General features: G+C 42.2%; 1 protein-coding gene across 1 annotated transcript in view; it reads right to left on the minus strand.

Annotated features, from left to right (window-relative positions):
* The window catches only part of DAAM1 (dishevelled associated activator of morphogenesis 1), a 141,638-nt gene that overhangs the window by 119,437 nt on the left and 8,883 nt on the right, over positions 1 to 13,318 (minus strand). The window lies entirely within an intron of this gene.

Below are 13,318 nucleotides of genomic sequence, written 5' to 3' on the forward strand. Positions count from 1 at the left end.
GCTCATGTCAGCTGTATGGATTACTTTTAAAAAACCCCAAAACTCTTGTACTTTCCAAGTTGTTCTCACAATACTTTCACAATTAATAAAATGATAAGATTTTAAAAAAACACTTTATATGATTATTTGTTTATGTGACAGAGGAGGGGGAAATGTGTACGCAAAACTGTTCCTACCAAAAACTTCTAAGTTATGGTGATCTACACACCAGCTTCTCAAACTATCTGTGGTGAAGGATGGTTTTCCCACCAATCTGTTACAAACGTATTTTCGTAAAATACAGTACAAATATCTCAGTAGTGTCAAATTGCTATAAGGCTTTCTCTAAGTGTACAATTCTTGCACTTTGTTAACCAGCAGGTAGGCAGCAATGGCACTGATGTACACCAGGAGATAGGAGATAAGACTTATCTCATTAAACTATAACTGTTCATGTTTGTCTCCGGTGTGTGTCCTCAGGGCAGGAACCACCTCCCACTCAAGTGTCCCACATACCCTACCACTGCTGGTCCGTCAACTGAAGAGAGACTGTTCAGAGGCTACTGTCAAGGTCCGACTGCACGTGCATGTGTGTGGAAGGGGTCAGGGGAGGCAGAGTTCAGGCTGCTCAGAGATGAGGTCAAGGAAACAAAGTAGGCGAAGGCCAGCTCATGGAGGGTCCATGCTCAGCCTTCAAGTTCATTGGCAGACAGTCTTGCTAACCCACCCACCCATCTGAACATGATCTGGGCCTGTTAGCATTTTGAGACCCCCTACAATGCACAGCCAACAGGTACGGTAATCTGTGGTCTGGGTCTTTCTTCCCCCATTGAAGAGTCAACTCCATAGGGAAAAGTGCCCATGGCATGTGTTGCACAGTGCCTCACACATATAGGAGGGCAATCAATGTGTTTGAGAAACTAATAAAGAGAGTAATTACTTTACTTTTGCATCTTACAAGTTGTTTCACTTAAACACAAGTTATACTACGTTCTGGCGGTGTTGAAGAGGGGCGCAGAGGAGACATTAAGATCTAAGAAAAATCAGTCCAAAGCATTTTTCAAGTCTTAAAAATATGCCAACAGTTCTATAAACAGAAGAATACTAAGGGGTCTTGGCTAATTTCTAAGATGGGTAATAAGATATAGAGCCTATTACATTTAAGGACCTAATTGAAATCATTTTAATAAGGACAAATACTGCCTTTGATAGGTGATTTGTGTTTAAAAGCCTCAGTAAATCCCAAAGACCAAGTTTTTATTCTGGCTCCTCTGTGGAACCCCAAATACAAGGTCCTCCACTAAGCCCATCCTTAAACTGTAGATGATGGCAAAACTTTGAGATTTCCAACAAGCAACCATTTTTAATGTACTTACTTGGAGCTCCACTGTTCACAGCCTAGTTTCCTAGATATAGACCAAAACAGGAAGCAAAAGTAATCATCCCACTTGACCCCTTAGTGGCAGCAGGCACTTCTGGCCAGCTCTCTTAACTGCTTTAGTACTTCACTAATGAGTGATCCCAACAACTGCCTGTGTACAAGATTCTAGAAGCACATTCATACCCATCACTTCTTTCCATCATCCCCATTTGACACATGAGATTTAAGAGGAGACTTGGCAGGGAGTGGGGCAATTAGGAGGAGTAATTTGAGAGAGACTTGATTTGCTGGTGAAGGCAAAGAGATGTTTATTCAGAACAGCCTAATTGTTGGGAGTGGGGTTTGCAGAGGTCACAGAGGGAGGCTTGCAGAGGTCAGAGAACCTGCTTGCTTAGTTCAGCCTCCTCTCATCTCTCATGTGAATGACTACAACAGCTTCTTAACTCCTCTTCCTGACTCCAGTCTAGGGGTTGACAAAGCTTTTCTGAAAAGGGCCAGATAGTAAATATCTCAGGCTCTGTAGGCCATTAAGCCTCTATCACAACTGCTCAAGCCTGCCACATCATGAAAGCAGCCACAGACATCTGTGAACAAGGGTGTGTGCCTGTGTGCCAATAAAACTTTATTTGTGGACACTAAAATTGAATTTTATATAACTTTCTCATGTCACAAATATTTATTTTAAACCATTTAAAAATGTGGAAACCATTCTTAGCTCATGGAACATACAAGAATAGGTGGCGTGCCCGCGTGGGCCCGTGGGCTGAAGGCTGCCAACAGCTGCCCTAGTCCATCACATTTATCCATTTAATTCATTGCGTCCAATGTTTATCAAGTATCAATTAGGTGCCACACGCTGTGCTAGGTACTAAGGAAAAAAGGCTGAAAATAAGAGAATGTGTCTTTAGGGAACTTATTTGATTTGAAGAAGGCAGGTAAAAGAATCAAGTAAACTACAACATAAGTACTGATTTTAGTTAGTGTTACAGGGGACGCGAGAAGAAAATGAAAGAAAATGGTGGTGATGGTGGTGGTGGGAGGGGACAGCTACTTTAGATAGCGTGATCTGAGAGGGGGCATTTAAAGTGAGGACTGATGCATAAATGGGACCAGCTGTGCAGAGCGTCAGGGAAGCGGACTCCAGGCGGCAGGAGTGTGCGCAGGAGCCCAGGGCAGGTGGGGACCTCGGCACGTTTGAGTCGGGGAGGAAGACCAGTGGGGCTGCAGCACAGCGAGTGACGGGAGTGCTGTTAAGAGAGATGAGGTTGCAGGGGGCAGGGGCCCAGACCCCAGGGCCTCGGACACCGGAGTGAGGAATCTGGGGTTTATTCTCAGCACGTCATAAATCCGACTGTGTCACTCGGTTCTGCAGTGTCTCTTGGATATGGTCCAACTTCCCAGCCTGGACCAAATAAAGACCCTCCTTTATTTTCTACCCTCTTCTCCCACACCCTAAATGCTGTGCACCCCTGTGCCCACCCCATACACACATGCCCGCAGCAGTAGTGGCACCTCTGAGCCCATCCCTCTGCAGTCCCCTCAGCCTAGGTGCTCCTTTCCATCTTTACCTGACTATCTTCCACTTACCAGTCAAGACCCCCCTCCAATACTGCTGCTTTTTTTTTTTTTTTTAGAAATTCACGTTCTTTTATTTATTTATTTATTTATTTATGACTGTGTTGGGTCTTTGTTTCTCTGCGAGGGCTTTCTCTAATTGTGGCAAGTGGGGACCACTCTTCATCGCGGTGCGCGGGCCTCTCACCATCGAGGCCTCTCTTGTTGTGGAGCACAGGCTCCAGACGCGCAGGCTCAGTAGTTGTGGCTCACGGGCCCAGTTGCTCCGTGGCATGTGGGATCTTCCCAGACCAGGGCTCGAACCCGTGTCCCCTGCATTGGCAGGCAGATTCTCAACCACTGCGCCACCAGGGAAGCCCTACTGCTGCTTTTATGACCCTTAAATGTCGCAGAGATGGTCACACATTTCTTTCCACACTCCTGGCACCATATACATAGTTGAGTCTTTTTTTGGTTTTGGGGTTTTTTTTTAATTCATGTCTGTTTCCCCTACTAAACTATGAGATCCTAAAGGCAGGGACCAAGTTTCATTCAGTGCCTGGCACACAGTATATTTGCAATAAATGTTTGTTGAATGCAAAAGCACAAATGCCTAAGTGAACAGATGGTCTCATCTCTGAACTTCAGGGTGGTGCGACTCGGTGTTCTTCCCACAGTTGCCTGTAGATCTGTTTTTCACAACTGCCAGAACATTCGAAGGCAATCAGATCGCCAAGTGCTCTTTAGCCACTTGTCAAGATTTCTGATGCTGACAGTAGCCTCACAAACAGACTTCATCCTGGGGGTATCTGCAGCTTCCCTACGGTGAGAAATTTCTCTCTGGCCAAACTGGCTGGTACTTGGTTTTTCCACCCATCCTCAAGTAAACTCCATTGGAAACAAATCCGTTGATAGAATCTTTTAGACATTTTCCCCACTCCTTACATTCAGTGAACACTTCGCCCAAGATGTATTCACTTACTCAGCTATCATACCTGAGCCTCCTCAATAGGCCAGACTCAGTGCTAGGTGCTAGAGAAATAGATGAAGAAAACTCACAGATTAGGGATGTCACACCTAGTGGGGACATTTAGGGAGCAGTGAAGTTGGTCCTTGTGGCCACTGAAGAGGAAATGTGTAGTTACTGAAACCAGCGGCCGATGTTTCCACATCTCGGCCCCCTTTTCAATCAGATCGGCCTGAGGGAAAGGACTAATTCCACCAGGACAGCTGGGCCCTCAACCAGAACACATCTCCTCATCTCAGCTTCTGGCCCTGCTGCAGAGGGGAGAAGGTGCTTCTGGGACACCCAAACTGCAATCCACCTATAGCATTATGGATGACTATTGCTATGCCGTGCACAAGGAAGCAATTAAAAAGCTACTTAAGATTCTGGAGCAGGTGCATTTTGCTTAGCAAAGAATCAGAAATTTAATCCATCTGTGGCCTAGCTCGAAGTCAGAGTCATTTGTATTGCTCTTTACCAAAACAAACAAGAGTCTCAATGTGATAACAGTCACAAAATGAGGACCAAATTTGCGGGAATGTTGTTTACGATTATGATGAGTAAAAAAAAAAACAAAACAAAACTAGAGAACAAAAACGGTCCACAAGAAAACCCCCTTTAATACTTTTCCTTTGATAAAGCCAAGTCACAATACATACGTAATATGGAAAGTCTGCTTTCCACAAAGCTACACATGAGCAGTACCTAACATATGGGGGAAACTGGAAGGTCGTGTTGACCAAATAGATTTGCACTGATACATACATCAGTCTCACTGGCTCATCAGGGACTTATGGCACACATTTATAAGATGGCTGAGGGATACACTCACTGGCTAAGTTACCAAGGTCTTCCTCTAACCAAAGTGGTTACAGGGGAAACAACAGCTTACATGCTGAAAGAAGGGAAAGAAGGAGACGGTGAGTCCCTTCCTGCCACCAACTTGGTTAAACAGTTGAGAATTTCTGCATGGACACACAAAACAGTGGGCACCATGTATGTCGAGCCCCATGTCTATTATTTTAATCAAGATAGTATTTCGCATTATAGTCTCCAATTATCATTTTACCACTAAAATATCGTCATTGTTTATTATAAATGGTCTCTGGAATTTCTGAAACAATGTCACAGACAGAAAAAGAAGGGCAAGGAAAAAAATATTATGACACAAGCGCAATTTTAAAGAGAAAGGTTAAGAGAACCCTCAGTTTTAATTATCGAACCTATTGTTTTCAGAGCTGCAGTTTACCTCACATTTTGCAGAGGGCCCTGACATACGACTTGGGTTTCAACATGTTAATGTTAACCCAAATTCTCTTATCAAGAAGAATGTGAAAGGAAAAAATTGCTTTGCTTCTTTCCTCGGCCATCTCTCTCCCATCTCACATTCCTCATGTCTGGTTTCATTTCAAGAACACCAGATGCCAAATACTATTTGGAGCTTTAAAAAATGATGGGTTGCAGTCTAAAGGTTGTAGGAGAAACGTCTGAAACGGAATGTGTTTTCCCCGTAAGTTTCAACATCCTCTCCATCAGGAAACGGAAAGGGCGTTTCTCAGTAAGTGAGTCCAGTGGAGGGACAGCCCTTCCCACACACTTGGTCCCAAAAGGATGTTCTAATAGGGCACTTCTTGGAGTGGCTCCTGGAAATTCACTCAGCAGTCAATCCTCTCAACCCAGTGACTTTTCTGAGACAAGAGGAAAACAATGAGGGCACCCCACCATGGATGGGGAAACCAAAATCCAAACATTCAAATAAGCCTCTGGCACCCTGAAAACACTTCCTGCTCCACTGTGTACGCAGCACAGCAAAAGCAAAGCACACTCCCTCCTCTGGGTCCGCCTGCATCAGTGTAGGCGGGGGGCGTGCAAAGTGGAAGCCAGAACCAGTCCCCTTCCTTCCCTACTTCCTCCCGAGATAAGGGAGGAAGGAACCCAAATGAAGTGCATGCACACCCTCAAGCCAGACCAAGCCTCAACCAGCACATAATCAACCGTCTTGTTCCAGGCCCAAGCCATGGACTCCTGCCAGAAAACAGCCCCTCCTCACATAAAGAGCAAAGGAGGGGACCTCCAGGTCTTTACCCTGAAAAGCTGGCAACGACGATTCTGTCATGACTCAATACTTTAACCGTGGGTTTAGGGCATAAATCCCTAAAGCCAATATAACACAGATCTCGAGTTAGGAAGTTTGTGCTGTTCACGTGACAGAAACCAGTCTGGAAGCCAGGACATCTAGTCTAGATCATCTGGGAGAAGAGCCAAACCAAGTGTCATTGGAGCTCCCCACCAAACAAAGCGCAACCTCGCCAGAGGGCCTGTTACTAGTCTGTGAGGGAAGTCAATAAACAAATTTAAACCCACGCTGAAAGAAATGCAAATCATTTTCCCCCTTTGAGTTTTCTACCTCCCTGACTCTAAGGGACCCACTCAGAGTCTATAAAGACAAATTGAGACAAACTCCCTATAACTGGGGGTTATACAAACATAAGAAGCTACACCACTCAAACGGCCAGTTTTGTCACATCAAAGCTCTCACTCTTCCAAGAGGCCAAGTTTTGTTCTTCAACGAATATGTAAAAGAATGCAACTTTCCTGAATCACCTAATAGCCCTTTTCAGAAAGGGTAAGACAGTAAGATAGCACAGCCACCAGAAAAGAGTACTTGTACATTTTAGGACACCAGCAATCACCTGTAGTCTATATGCTCTGGTCCTCTGCTGATCCAACTGAAATAACCCCTAAAGGTCAGAGTCTTCACCATTTCAGGTCAACGTGCTGCGTCTTAAAATGTCTCCCCACCGAAATGACCACACTTGGGGTACTTAAGGTTTCAGACCTTCCCAAACAAGCGGCCAACCCTCTGGTGCCATCCACAGAGAATATGCAAATGACATTAAAAAGACATTGTCTAGGGGCTTCGCTGGTGGTGCAGTGGTTGAGAGTCTGCCTGCTAGTGTAGGGGACATGGGTTTGAGCCCTGGTCTGGGAAGATCCCACATGCTGCGGAGCAACTAGGCCCGTGAGCCACAACTACTGAGCCTGCGCGTCTGGAGCCTGTGCTCTGCAACAAGAGAGGCCGCGATAGTGAGAGGCCCGCGCACTGCGATGAAGAGTGGCCCCCGCTTGCCGCAACTGGAGAAAGCCCTCGCGCAGAAACGAAGACCCAACACAGCCAAAAATAATTAATTAATTAATTAATTAATTAATTTAAAAAAAAGACATTGTCTAAAAAGAAACATAGTATTAGGCATTTTTTGGAACCTCCTAACTGAAATGATTCTGGCAAATTCTGAGAGAAAAGAGGGTGAGCAGATAAATACAGTTGACCCTTGAACAACAAGGGGGTTAAGGGCTCTGATCCTCCACGCAGTAGAAAATCTGAGTGTAATTTACAGTTGGCCCACTGCATACTCGGTTCCTCCCGTATCCACGGTTCTGCAAACGAGGATTCGACCAAGTGCGGATCATGTAGCACTGTAGTATTTACTGTTGAGAAAACTCCAGGTACAAGTGGACCATCACAGTTCAAACCCGTGTTGTTCGAGGGTCAACTGTACTTGGTTTGAACAACTATGTTTTCCAAATCTTCAAGCAAAGTTTAGTGTGATTTAGAAAAGATAAACTGGGGGGTACTCTAGGCCGAGGACTCACGACGCATCCTCCCAGTAATATTATCAGCAGAGGACCAGAGCATATAGACTACAGGTGATTGCTGGTGTCCTAAAATGTACAAGTACTCTTTTCTTATCTCCCCAGTAAGGCCATAAGACGTGGTCCCCTGGAAAAGTGAGTACTGCTGCTGACCCTCACAGCCCCAAACCAGACACTGTTCAATCTTACTCCTTCTCAAATAATATAATTACATTTTATCAAGGCCAAGTAGGTATAATTTCTATTTCTACACAAGCCTCCATGGAAAATAACGTCTCCGTCTCCTGGTATCGTAGGGAAACTACTGGTCTCTGGACTGAAAATAAAAACTTGCCTAGAGGATTTATATGTTTTCATGTTTACTGAAAGCAAATTTTAAAACTCACTGATTACCTTCGTCTTTTCATGTTCTTCTAACTACTTTTATGCCAAGATTACTTTATTACAATTGCAACAGGAGAAAATAAAATAAAATACCATGTAGAACAAAAGTTCTTGGTTAAAATCAGCCTCACTCTCTGATAACTGTTAAGAAACTCCCATCTTTCTCATGGCAAATGTAGCTTTTCAGTTAGGGAAAAACGGATGAGCAGATATAATATGACAGGCAGCCGTGGAGTCGTGACCTGGGTTCAAATACCAGCTCAAACACTTTTTTTTGGTGAGTGACTTTAAAAAAGACTTCAGCATCCTGAAGTCCTCTATAAGTGTTTGATAGATTTTAAGTGGACGTTACAAAGGGAAGTGAGAACTACATAAAAAAGTTGGAAGGGGGATTTATATTTGTTAGCTACTGTTTGGTGGAAATATGTTAACCAGATTCCTTTCCCTGACATTCCTGTGTGTATCAGCAGAACAAATTCCTGGAATGAGGCTGGTTTAATCTCTATAGGGCAGTTGTCACCACTAAATCAAGGGCTCTGCAGGTTAGTCAGCTTATCTGCAAATTGTGGGAAATTCTCTGAGGGTTTTGGGGCAGTGTGGAAAAGGCATTAAAAAAGAAACTTAGCCTTCCTGTATATATTGAAGCATTCAACAGGTTTAATATTTCGATCCAACCACTTACACGAAAACTACCACAGAGCACACCCACTGCAACGACGCTGACATTTGCAACACTGACCTGATTCCCCTTCACATTTTCCTCAGTGATCTCATCTGTTTATTATTCTCCTTGCGACATCTGAAGGCATCTTGTCTGCCCAGAAAAGTAATTGTGAATTGGTCACCAAGGTAGAAAACCTACTGCAAGGTTTTACCAACTGGCTTTCCCAGTTTTGCCTCAGAAAGAGCAGTCTGAACAAGTGTGAACACAGCCATGGTTTGCCATTGTAGATGTGAAAAATGTTTATGGAAAGCTAAGTACATGGTGATCCTGGGTTCCAAATTACAGTGTGGTGAACTGTTTACTAGATAGATGCTGAGTCTCTCCACACCCCTGCTGCTCTGAGGGGCTCATCTGGGGCAAGGCCAGCACCACACCTACGCTCGGGCTGTTCCTAATGAGTCCTGCTCAAGAGGCGGAGAGAGCAGCCACCCAGAAACAACTAGGACCAGACGATGGAGTCACATTATGAAAGCTGAAACTCCCTTCGGAAGAGGCACCCTACCCTTCATAAAAATTCTACCTATAAATTTTACCTAATAATTTTTCAAGAGAGGCTTATGTAAAGATGATAGTAAAAGCTTCCGCTGAAGGCAAGTTCAGCTGTAGAAAGAAGGCAGTAAAGAGGCACTCTGGCCTCCACCTGTTCAGGTCTCGTGTGGCTCTGGGAGCTGCTGCTTTTAAATCAGAACCACCCAGCTCTGCAAGAGATGCACATTCCTCTAATGATTAGAAGTGAAGCCAGGACTGTCCTGTCAGCTTATGAAACTAATTTCCAAAGACACAGTACTAAAAACACCTAGAGAAATAAAGCTTTGACATGAGATTTCCCCAATCTCCCTTCATGCTGGGAACCTCCATAAGCACTCAGATGTACAACCCTCCAAAATCTGAACAAACTTTTTTATAACTGGGGTGGGAACAAGGCAGGCAGGGGAGAAGACCAGTTTAAAAAAAAAAAAAAAAAAGGCACCAAAAATCCTCTGCCCCGCAATGGGCCATCTAATAACCAGTGGATGGGAGTCAATTGTATCGCAATCTGGCAGTATCTATTGTTGTTTATAATGCACTGGCCCATTGACCCACATCTAAGAATTCCTAGATTCCATATCTAGGAATTAACCTACCGACATACTTATACGTGAACACAGAGATATATTAACAAGAATGTGCACTACAACGTTGTAATAGAAAGAAAACAGGATTCATTATTTGTAATAGAGAATATCTAAGTGTCCTTCAAAAGGGGACTCTTTTAAAAAGTGTTGGGGCACCCATAGTATAAAACCCTGGTTCTCATACTCTGACACCCAGGCTTTACACCACACCAATCATATAAGACTCTCTAGTACTGAGGGCCCAGGCTTGGGTAATTTTCCAAATTCCACAGGTGATTCCAATGTGGAGGCAAGTTTGAGAACTAGTGCTATAGAATCCTATGCCTGGTTTCAAAGAATGTGCTAGGTCCATGGATACTGACAGGGAAAGATCTAACACATTCAGAGTGGAAAAAGAAAAGAAAAAAAGAAATCAAGTTGCATGATAATACATATCTATCACCATTTATGTTAAAACTCAAACAAAACCGTATTTGTAGCTACACACAAGTACACACACACGCACACACGCTTACAGCCCTATATGTGTGAATGCATAGAAATGCTTCCAGAATTGGAAGTATTAACTGTAAAGTCGCTAAAGTATTTAGCCAAATGCTTGGCACATGGAAGATTCTCAATAAATGGTGGCTATTACTTCCATGTGTGTCCAAGTTTGGGGGAGCCTATTGGAATAGTTTCACGTAGATGATGAGCTCTCATAAGTGCATGATGCAGATGCAAGTTTTCTACTGAAACTAGAAATTTTGCAAGACTTCTCAGTAAAACTCCATCAAAGCTCTAAGTATATACCTGAATAACTCGTTAATCATTATACTGATTCTTTTATTTAAAATTACAGCTTGCTTTCTTCATACTTGAATCCCACGCCCCAAAATGCAGACAGCTTCACTGTCAATATTATACTGATTAGTAGATCCACCAAAATGACCCATTTAAAAGTTGTTGTAAGTCAGCCAACAAATCTAAAAACTTCAATTGTAATGCTAGACACAACCTTGATGAACACATAGAGGAAGAATATTCCCAAGCCTGCAAGTACCAGCTATAGGGATAACAACATGACAAACTTTAAAAAAATGTTTTGTTGTTATAAATTCTGCATGTTTCAAGAGGCAATTATTGGAGAATTTCTGGTTCACTAAAGCCATTATGTTGGAAGTTCTTCAGATGGCCACAGGGCTGCTTAGATGAGAGGCTGGGCAGTTCTATTATTTTTTCCTTTTATTTGGCTCTGTTTCAATTATACTTCCATTGTGGATCAGAAATCATAAGGGCATCACAAATATAACCAGAACAGGAGATTTCAGGATGCTCTTACATGAAGAAAATTTAGTACTTGGTATGTTTTCAAGATGCAATCAAATATACTTTAAAATTGTGTTTTTATAAAGGTAAATTCAGTACAATTTTCAAAATTCTTCTCTACCTTTAGGTACTTTGAAAAAAGGTATGCATAATCCATATTTACTTGGATGCCAAATGTTTGGCTACAACAACTTTAAAGTTGTTTTCTAGCAATTTTCTCTCAAGTACATGTTCCTGAGGTTCCATCTTTAAAAGGTGAAATGTTTGGGGTCCTCCTTATCAATCAATAAAAATGTAATCACACTGCTTGTAGAACCAAATGAAAACATGGTGATTGTATGAATTTATGAGGCAAGAGATGGTCTTTCCAGGGTCACATTAAGATTTCATCAAGGAATTTTATGAAATTGAGGTCTGAATGCTGACAACAGTCCTATGAGACAAGATTCTAATTATTTCCTGGCCATACCTCCCAAAAGTTTATGCCATTGAAACCTGATTCCTTCAAATATCACTAAATATTCATTGCAAACAGCTGGGAAGAAAGTCAATGATTCTAAGAACGGCAAAATGATCACCAGTATACTTGTATCAGTCCCAATGAAACAAAGCTACCATTACTTTGGAAGCCAATGCCTATTGTAAATGGGAGAGTAAAATGGATTTTTCTGAGATCGTTAGAAGACACTAGAACATAAGCATGCACAGCTCACAGACAATGATGACAGGGTCTGAACAAATCAGCATCAGTCAATGCGACATGCCTATCAAGCTTTGGGAAAATATGGAAGACACCAGAAACTTATCTGTTAATAAGCTCCTCTGGAAATTGAGTTCCAAGCCACTTCCAGAAATCCCAGCTGGCCTGGGGAGAACTGGATAATGACGCCATTTCTGGGTGCTCAGAACTCATACAAAAGTAGAGCCTTGAAGAAGTACAAAGATGAAGCACGTGCTCTCAAGAAAACAGAGTGTTTTCCTTTTAATACGCACTTCAAAACTGCCTAACCTGTACAAGATCAAAGCAATGAATAGACCTTGAGGATGGGGGAAAAGGTAAAGTTGTGAGAGCTAAGTGGGCACACACCAAGGACAAAAGAGCACGTGCGTTGAGTGGGTGAACTGATAAACATATATCATCTCTTTTCATTAAACAAAGCTAACAGTCAACCCAAATAGAAACTACCAGCAGCTACAATAAAGAGTGTGTTTTCTCATTGGTGATTTCTCTCCATGTGATAAGTATCCTTGGGAAGTGATTCACATAGCCTTATAAACAATTCTGAAACTGCAGGAGCCAAACAAATAGTGAGGAAGGATCCTTACTAAATTTTCATCATTAATTACTATACCTGGATTACCATACTCTTGATTTAAAGCCAGGCCAAAAAAAAAGTCCTTTCACCATCATCAAAAGGAAAGTGTGAAGGAAGCTGATACTATCCAATATGCCCACTCCACCCAACTCTGTAATTTTCTATATAATTGGGTGAGAGCAGTAATTGCCTTATTGGGTAATTCAAGAAGACTAGACACTAAAGAGACTGCCTGTCTTGCAAAATCTGTTCTAAATGAGATAAGAAAAGCTCTGTTTTAAATTGCTACTTTGACTCACTGACCACGCCTGGAGTAGTTGGACTAGGGTTAATATTTGGACTTCATATTCTGAGGAATATTGCTAAACAGCCAAAAGATATCATGTGGCTAAATATGGGAAGCTATCAATACAAGACTGGTTAAATGATTTAGGGTACTTCTGTGTAATGAAATACCACACAGCCATTAAAAAGAATGAGCCATCTTTTCTGATGTTCAGAGGTCTAAAGTATATTAAATAAAAAGTCCAATTTGCATAATAACCATGGTACACCATAAACAAAAGGATATACTTATTTAAATATGCAAAGAAATTGTTGAGCATGTGACAAAATAGCAGATACAAAAGCCCAGGAAGAGTGGCTCCTTCTGGAGAATAAAATGGAGATTGGAGAAGGAAGGGATCTTGCTTGCATTTACTTCCTTCTATTGTATTTTTTTCGTTTTTTTTTAAGTAGGGGCTTGGACTACATTTTTTCACCTTAATTATCAAGCTGTTTCTGAAAGTTTAGAAAGGTTTGGCAATATTTGTTTGTAAACTCATCTTTTTAAAAATTAAATAACTCTCTGTTATCAATCTTCTTTAACATGCCAGGCACTTTCAATTCCCTTTACAT

The sequence above is a fragment of the Balaenoptera physalus genome, assembly GCF_965194825.1.
Source record: "Balaenoptera physalus genome assembly, chromosome: 2".
NCBI classification, from domain to species: Eukaryota; Metazoa; Chordata; class Mammalia; order Artiodactyla; family Balaenopteridae; genus Balaenoptera; species Balaenoptera physalus.